At 42.2% G+C, this 9,122-nt stretch overlaps 1 long non-coding RNA gene across 1 annotated transcript; it reads right to left on the reverse strand.

Annotated features, from left to right (window-relative positions):
• Positions 1–1,495: 1,495 nt before the first annotated feature.
• Positions 1,496–8,752, reverse strand: LOC114459650 (uncharacterized). Its single transcript, XR_003673440.1, has 3 exons — positions 8,682–8,752; positions 5,997–6,003; positions 1,496–1,507 (listed from the first exon to the last, which is right to left on the reverse strand). It is a non-coding gene; the product is annotated as an uncharacterized LOC114459650 (long non-coding RNA).
• Between the last annotated feature and the right edge of the window lie 370 nt (positions 8,753–9,122).

Genomic DNA, 9,122 nt, shown 5'->3' on the forward strand with positions numbered 1-9,122 from the left:
TGACAAAAACAAAGCCTTTTCCACCGTGAAAATGTATTTGGTAGCAATCACCGCCTTTCGTGTTGGCTTTGGGGATAAGTCAGCCAGTCAGCACCAGCTGATCTGCTGGTTTATCAAGGGAGCTCGTAGGCTCCGCCCTGTGTCCAGACCACTGGTGCCACCGTGGGATCTGGCGGTGGTTTTGGAGAGACTTAAGCGTCCTCCTTCCGAACTACTGGAGGGGGCGGGCCCGAAGTTCGCCTCTCTTAAGGCTGTCTTGTTACTGGCTCTGGCTTCGGCCAAGAGGGTCGGTGACATCCATGTGCTCTCGTTTCATCCGCCGCGCGCTCAGCTTTTCCCAGGTGATGCGAGGATCATCTTGAGACTCAACCTGGCCTTTGTGCCGAAGGTTGTGGGCTTATGTTCTCCCATTGACCTTTTGGCTTTTTCTGTCTCACAGGGTGAGCAGCGGCCGAATGTGTTATGTCCAGTTCGTGTGATCCGCACTTATATGGATATGACGAGGAGCCTCTGTACCAGAGCCTTTTCACATTTAAATACAGTCATAATAATGTGAACAACACATTATGAAGTGAGTGGACACATTAATATGTTTATCAAACTTTCTAGACGTTCAGTCACTTTTATTCTGGTGAAAAATAGTGTAAATGTGTGATATTGTTCCAAAACATACATACTTGGCTTTTCCCTGTCATATTAAACCCTGATTTTAAATAAACAGATCCTTTATTTTTCAAAGTCAAAGGCCTTATCAGTTTAAGATAGAGAGAGAACACTTAGCAAAGAACAACAATGACATTGAGATAAGCAGCACCATTGTAAACTATCAACTAAACTATCAAGCACGAGTGAATTAAATACAGTTAAAAATAGATTAAAAATGATGAATTGATAAAAGATGTAAAGGAAACATCTCACTTTCTACGTTCATAAAAAGATCATTTGTAAAGATTTTTAACTTGTACTAGTAGGATGATTATTATCACGATATTGATTTTTTTTCCTCCTCCTATCCCTAGAATTTATTGTAATTAGAGACAGACCTGATAAAGGTTGTTTGTGTTTTCAGGGTAATAGAGTGACCTTTGAATCATTTATTGCTAATAATGACATTATTAATAAAGATTAAAGTCTCTACTTTCATCAGAATAATTTTTTTTTTTTGTTTCATTCTTACGTTATCAGCTGTTGAATAGAGGTAAGTTTCACACAAATTGCCAGTTTGTGACAAAAAGCTGAGAAAAAAAAGCCTTTTTTCTGAAAAGATAGTTACTTTGAAGCTAATTTTTTTTTTTTTTTTGTTTTATCGACAACTGTAACACCTCAACATTGGTTTCCTTCTAAAAAAACCAAAACACTATACAATAACAATAACAGACGTAACTACTTCTTCCTCTGCTACACGCTGATTGGATTCGTTTGGCTCGGTTTGTAGATGGTTTTATCTCATGTTTGCCACATTCTCAATAATCCACTCAGGTCCGTACATGGCCTGTTTTAGTCTGAGCTGCTCTGAGCTGCTGGATACTTCACAATGTCACTTCTTAAAATGGCGACTAGATTTGTAGACCTACAAACAAAATGGCGTCTCACGACGCGTGGTTCCTGCTTTATGCACTGGCAGCCACGTGTTGACGTGCATACGCTTCTTTGCCTCGTGGCAGAGGGACAAAGGAACACAGGTTTGACTTAATGATTAACTTACTTTTGTTGGGATTACTTTACAATAAAGTCTGTAATGAAAATGCAAGTTTGTCCCTTATCTGGACATGCCATTATGTAGGGAGACAAGACAAGGAGTGATAAGAATAATATTCATTATTATTATTATTTCATAACTTGTCATAGGAGTGCCACTTAAGATAGTTTAAAGTGTCTTAAACCTTATCAAACTGTCTACTCACCATAATGAATCATATTATTTTGCATAAATACATGAACCACAAACAAATAGTAAAAGTATAAACATTTATTAGTCAAACAAGGTAAACCTATTTACACAAACACTAAAAGAGCGCTACGCTCACTAAGCTAAGGATAAATGTTAGTGTGTTCACTTTAAAATAAAAACTTGGTAAAGAGATAGAAAGCAGAGCATGATTTCAGTGTGTGTGTGTGTGTCAATGAGAGAACTAGCATGAGATCAGTGTGGAGATCAAACTATGAGACTGCAAGTACTTTAGGCCCAATTTGAGGTTCCAGAGGGTACCTTAGGTTCTGATGAGTCCGTGGTTTGTTTCTGTGGAAGACGGGTTGTTGTGAAGTACGGTTCTGGACCACTGAGTGTGTCCAAAGTGTTAGTTTCTCGGGGCGTGGTCAGCCTTTCACTGGGTTTTCACTGGGTTTTCACTGGGTTTTACGACTGGTTCTGGCTGATTTCTTCACCACTGATGGAAAACTGTTTTTGAGTGGACTTATCTTAAAATCTAAAGATTTGAATTTTGTGGTGATGACGTACTGTATCTGGGTTGAAGCATTCCTATTGGTCAGTCTTTGCGGCAGCCAATCAGATTGCCTTTGTGAACTTGTGGGTGTGTTCTTGTGAGTTTGAATGAAAAACGTTTTAGGGAAAGAAATGTGAAAATAACTCAGAAGGCAGTTAAATTATAACCTTCAAAGCAAGATGAGAGCAGAGACCCTATTTTTCTGCTCAGTTTGACACTAGACATGACATACCTTTTGCAGCGTTAATGAGAGATATTCATTAAGACAACTTTACTATCGGTAATCTCATTTTCCTGTGACTAATAGTTAGTTACAGTTTAGAAAAAATACATTTCAACATTGTATCAAAGATCTGTGTCCACTTTTAAAATCATTTTCATTGGCCACGGTTACATGATGTTAAATTAAAATGTGGAATTAGTTATTCTGAATTAAATCATTCGAAATTAAAGTGTTGTGTTTTGTGTTTACATGGTAATAGTAATTCCCGAATTGAGGTTTACATGGAAAAAAGGTGTATTCGGCTTTATTTAATTCCGCTTTAGGTCTGGGGGTTGGGAAGACTCTGATTGGACAGGAGGACGTATCACGTCTATCAGGAAAAACAAACAAACAAACCTTTTATTGTCGGCTGTATCACAGAACACCACACATGAGAACTGATTTTACCTTTATTTTGATTGTAGTTTTCAACAATAACACACTTTGGTCCACGGGAAATAGGAACTAATCACTGGTAAAAAGCCCAGTAAAGCTCTGGAAAACAATCACCAGTAATAAATAAATATCTCCCTGGTAAAGATAGTAGCTCTAACAACTGGTAAAATGATAAACTGGTGATATTACAGCCTGTGAATGCAGTACGGGGACACATTTAGTCCAGGCCGCCGCCATCTTGGACTATGTTGTCACCAGAGCGTTATCGCCGCAAGTCGCGCAAGCACAGAACGACCCAAATTAACTTAAAGCGGAATTACACAAGTTAAGTGTTTACAAGAAAGAGGAATGATCTATTTTGGAATAAACCAGCCACTTAATTCGGATTTAAGTTTAATTTGGAATTAAATTAGCATTAGGAATTTAGTGTTTACATAGTCAGTTTAAAGAGGAATTAACTTTTATTCTTCTTTAAAGAGGAATTAAAGCTCCCTTATAAATGTGGCCAAAACACCGTCTACAACAACACAAATCATCACTGACTCCTAAATACAGAGCTATCAGTGCCCGTTTAACTTTGCTGTGCCTGTAAAGCTCAGCCCATTTTTTGTGTAGTGCAGCGGTGCTACGTGAGAATGTGATCAGCTTTAATCATCTTCACCTGCTCAGTGTTCGAACTGTTATGTCTGGTTCACTAAGAATAACTTCTTCAGTTCTTTTTATTCCAGCTTTTTGTCAGTGTCTGTAGTTACACATTCACAGTCAGCTAGCTACCTCAAGTACAACCATTTCAGTGGGAACTTCTGGTTTACAAAATAAAAGTCCGTTGGAGCATCGTTATTAGAATGTTACATTCTAACATCTCATCAGAGCTACAGTAAAATGCATGTTGAAATAACGAATAAAAAATTAACTAATGAAACCCAATGATGAAAACAATCAAAGTTTATACTTAATTGATTTTTTTTTAATAAAGCAATGAAAAATGTAATATTTTTTTGTATTTAGAGAGTGCACGGCTTATTAGCCAGAACATTGTTTTTTGTTGTTTTCCTAAAAAAGATGTTTTCTTTTCTTTTTTTTTTAACTTGTATACTTGTATTACATGGTGTTACTTTAGTCCTGACTATGAGGGACAAAAGTAACAAAGTGTAACATAATGTAAGCGACTCAAATGTTCTTTTATTTTAATGAGACAGATTATACACGAGGACAGCTTAGCACCCTGGTCCTCTTTAACCCATTCAGTACCAGCCATTTTCAGAATTTCTACCCCCGTTTTAGAGCATTGTGACTGATTTCTAAAGACCCACAGAATGTTTTGTACTATGACTATCTGAAATTTTACACCAGATAACATTGTTTCATTCTACTGTAATCAGCCGTTAAGTAGAGCAAGTTTTACACAAATCTTCAGTTTCAGAGCAAAAAGCTGAGAAAACAGCATTTTCCTAAAGATAAAACCCTGTCAGTGACTTTAAAGATATTTTGCTTTAGTGACAACTGTAATATCTGAACATTGTTTACTTATATAAAACAATTTAAAAAAAAACTGAGACCGGGCTTTTGATGGCAACATTATGATTATTATTATGCTATCTAGGTCAAAGTTGAAAGGATTTCTTACTGTATTTTGGCGTTCCTCCAAGTTTCTCCCCCCGTCAGTCTGCATACACACAACTTTCTCCTCCCGGACATGACAAGTGTCACCGCTTGCCCCGTTTTTTTATTTTTTATGCTTTGGTCGGGTGTGAGCTGCTGTGCACTGGTGGGAACTTATGCATCAACTCTCATAGTGCCATTTTCTTTCTTGTAAACTCTTTTTTTTTTTCTCCCTCTAAGCTCTGCATCCAAAGGTGCGCTGCTACCATCTACAGTGGGGCAAAAAAATCATTTATTCAGCCACCAATTGTACAAGTTCTCCCACTTAAAAAGATGAGAGAGGCCTGTAATTTTCATCATAGGTAAACCTCAACTATGAGAGACAACCCCCCCTTGGCTCACTTGGGGGACCGCAAGGACTGGGGTGTGGCGTGTGCCGGGGAGGGGCCTTTCCCATGCGGGGGCCTCCCCTGGAGTTGTGCTGGGTGGGTGTGTGGGGGTGCGGCCTGTGGTTCTTGCCCTGGTGGATCCGTGTCGGGAGTGGTTGGTCTGCTGACTGGGTGCGCCGGGCCCCGTGGGCGCTATGCCGGGGCGGGTCTTTGGGTGGCTGCTGTTCAGTGTGGCGCCGCGCTGCCTTTGGCAGGGTGGGGACTGGTGGCCTGGGGCCCGCCGTCCTCCGGGCTGTGCTGGCGTCGGGGGGTGTCTCGTGTCGGCGCTTGCGGGTGACCTCCGTGGGGGGGTCACCCGCACGGCTGCCACCCCACGCCAAGTGCTGGCAGCACTTGGTGTGGGGTGGTAGTGCCTGGCTGGGGGTGCTTGAGTTCACCAGCTTATTGGTTGGTGGGTGGCGGGGTGGCCATGCTTGGGCGGCTGATGGCATTCTTTCTCGTCGGGAAGGGGGGGCTTTCCTTTCGCCGTCTGGGGCTGTGTGGTCCTGCTGTAACCGATTTGTGGGTTGGGGTGGGGGACGTTACCCGGGGGGCTTTGCTGGCGGCGTAAAAAAAAAGTGACCTGGGGCCCTCTGGGGGACTCGGTCGGTGCGGTATGCAATGTCTCCTTGTGGCCCTGGGCGGCCGGGGATGTGGTCGTTGTCCCTGGACGGGCTGCTCCCGGTGCTGCTTCTATTCCTGGTTCTCTGGCCTGGCGTCTGGTCCTTGCTGGTGTAACCCATAATTAACTATGGCTTTAATAAACATTCATGAGCCCCAAAATGCTATTTAAATAGTGATACTATGCTGCCATATTCCCCCATTGTAAATATAAAAAAAACTATCAGCAACTAAAGGGTTAACATTTTCCCTAACATGATTGACACAGCTCTTGACCAATGAGCTGCTGTAAAACGGCGCATTGCCCCGCCTTTTTTTTTTCCCCAATAGCGCTGTTGTCTATCTCTTAGCTCCTGCGACACGAGCACAGAAGGCACTGTCAAAAACGGACTTTAAAAACTAAGAAAAAGACAGTGAAGGCATTGAGGCGACGCCATTTTCTGCCTCTTGTCTTTTCCTATCGGCAGATTGGTCAGGTTTTTTTTAGTTGGGAGGACCTGTTATTTGATGGCGAGCCACCCTTTGGGACAAACTGGTTGATTGGATCCTCTGCTACACGGTGCAGTGTGGTAGGCCCCCTGCAACAAAAACCCCTTACACGCCCTTGTCACTTGCTGCCCATTTCCCCCACACACACATTTCCCCTGGAACTTTTACATTGGACTGAACGGAACTTATAAGGACTTTGCGACTACAAACACATCTTCATGAGCAGGAAGTGAACTTGGAGTGGGGTGGAGCAATTCAACCAACTAAGGGTTTTGTTGTGTAAAATTGTGATGAAAATTGATTTTTGTGATTCAACCAGTTTTATTTTTGAAAGACACTGTGAATGTGAATTAGATGGGTGCACCCAGGTAAGAATTTGAGATTACTGTGATTGTGAAACAGCTGTTTCTTTGAACTTTTGGTACCAAGAAAATGATTATTTTCATTTAACAAGATTACTTTAATTTTAATACGAGCCGGCATTTAAAACTTTTAAACCCTTTGTCTGAGTCTCATTTATCTTACTGCTCCTGTAAGTAGCCAAACCTTCTGGTCCAAAGTTAAGAATAATATATCATTTTAAATTACATTTGGTTTAAATTCTTGCCTATATAGTAACAAAAGTGTTACACTGGCTCCGGGCCCGCAGGCTGCCCATTCGGCGCGACTCTGGCTGTCTGCTAGGTGTGGGCCTTTGCCCCTCTGCTGGGATCTCGGGCCGGGAGCTTTCTGGGCCCTCCCTTTGGGGGGTTGGGTGCAGGGATGGGGATGGTAAGGTGGATCTTGGTGGGGGGGCCTTGGGGTTATGGTCGGTGGCGGGGTGCGCTGGGTCCTTGGCTCCTTGGTGCTTTTTCGGGTGTGTGTGTGCAGGGCGGTGGCTGCCTCTCGGCTTGTGGTCTTAGGGGTGTCTGGGGGGCTCAGCCGTGGGGGGTTGCCCGGGCTCCCTGTCCCCCACTCTTTCTGCTAGCCTGGCTGCATCTTCGGGTCTGGGGCAGTGTTTGGGCGCAGTGGCGGTTCTTGCACATACATTGGTCTACGATGCACTGGCACACCTTGGACTGTGGGATAAAACTGGTACTGGGCTTAACTTTACACACGTTGATCCTAAATACCTGTTTTAGGTTTTACCACTCACTCCTTCCCTCTGTCCACAGCCACCACCATTATACCCAAGCTTCACACTGGTCACCAGCCTGGTTTGATTACACAACACAATAAGCACAATATACACAACTATATCTTCACATCTCACTCTCACTTTACAATAATCAACTCTTCCATTTTCTACCTTGAATCTCTCCTCCCTGTTCCCTTCCCCCTCCACCCCCTCCACCTCCACTTTTAGATTCTCCCTATAATAAAAATGTTTCTTACCCTTCCCTAGGGAGGGCGGGTGATGGTCACAATTATGCAATAAATCAAATTCATTTATTTAATTGCAATAACAAAACATGCATTGCTGTCTTAAAAAGATTGCACTTCATAGCGTCATAATCTCCCTGGTCCCTGCTTCTTTTTTCTTAGCTAATGGTAGCATCAGTGGCTAATCACACATCTAAAGGTGTGCTGCTGCTCCCTTCAGGGCACAGTTGGTTACTACATTACATCACAGCTTAGATATTGATGAGGGACCTCCGCCAGGGTGTTTTCTAGTAATCTCCGTGAAAAAACGCAAATGACGAGTTTTCTCGTCAATGGTACTGAGTGAGTTAATGTAAATAATCTTCAAAGCCACTTAATTTTTAACCAAATCCCTTCATTTGATCAGAGACAAGTGCTAATGTCCATCCTGCCACTGAGCTGTGGAGGCAGTGATGCTTTGGTCAATGTTCTGCTGGTAAACCTTGGTTCCTGACGTCCATGTGGATGTTCTATTGAAGTTGATCTCCTACTGAAGCCTAATGCTATGTCTGATCCATCTTTAACAGTCACTGTTCTTTCTAGGAACACATTTAGAAACAAATGTTTGTTTGGTTCCTTCTCTGTGTTTAATCTCTAACTGTTCTACAGGACTCTGGAAGCCAGAACAAAGTGACACCTCAACGTTCTCAGGACCACAAAGCTCAGCCACAACAAAGAAACAAATCTAAGAGAAAAACTTCAGAGCAAAGAGTTCAACAGCAGAGCCAAGCTGGAGCTAAACATACATGTGACCAGTGTGGAAAGGCCTTTACGGGGAAATCACACCTCACTGAACATCAACGAATCCATTCTGGAGAAAAACCGTTCAGCTGTGACCAGTGTGGAAAAGCTTTTAACCAGAATGTGAACTTAATAAAACACAAAGCCATTCATACCGGAGTTAAAAAGTTTAAATGTGATGAGTGTGGAAAGCGTTTTAACCAGAAGGCTCACTTAATAAGTCACAAAGTGGTTCATACTGGAGATAAACAGTTTAAATGTGATGAGTGTGGAAAAGCTTTTGCTTTTAAGCATAACCTGAAAACCCATCAGCTTATTCACAGTGGAGAGAAAGCGCACACATGTGATGAATGTGGGAAGGCCTTTACTGATAAGAGTAACTTATTACGACATAAACGTATTCACCTAGAATCTAAACCGTACACATGTGAGGAATGTGGAAAGAGTTTTAGTCAATCTGGAACCCTCAGTCTACATGTCCTCATTCACCGTGGAATCAAAGCTCACAGATGTGAAGAGTGTGGAAAGACTTTTACACAAAGACCAAATTTAATGCTGCACATGAAGATTCACTCCAGAGCAGAGTTGTATCGCTGTGACCACTGTGGGAAGATATATAAACAGAAACTAAATCTCACACTCCACCTGAGATCTCACACTGGACATGAAGTGTGTCCCTGTGACCAGTGTGACAAAGTTTTTACAACATATCAACGGTTAAAACGTCACCAAACCAGC

This window comes from Gouania willdenowi, unplaced genomic scaffold (assembly GCF_900634775.1).
Source record: "Gouania willdenowi unplaced genomic scaffold, fGouWil2.1 scaffold_332_arrow_ctg1, whole genome shotgun sequence".
In the NCBI taxonomy this organism is placed as follows: Eukaryota; Metazoa; Chordata; class Actinopteri; order Blenniiformes; family Gobiesocidae; genus Gouania; species Gouania willdenowi.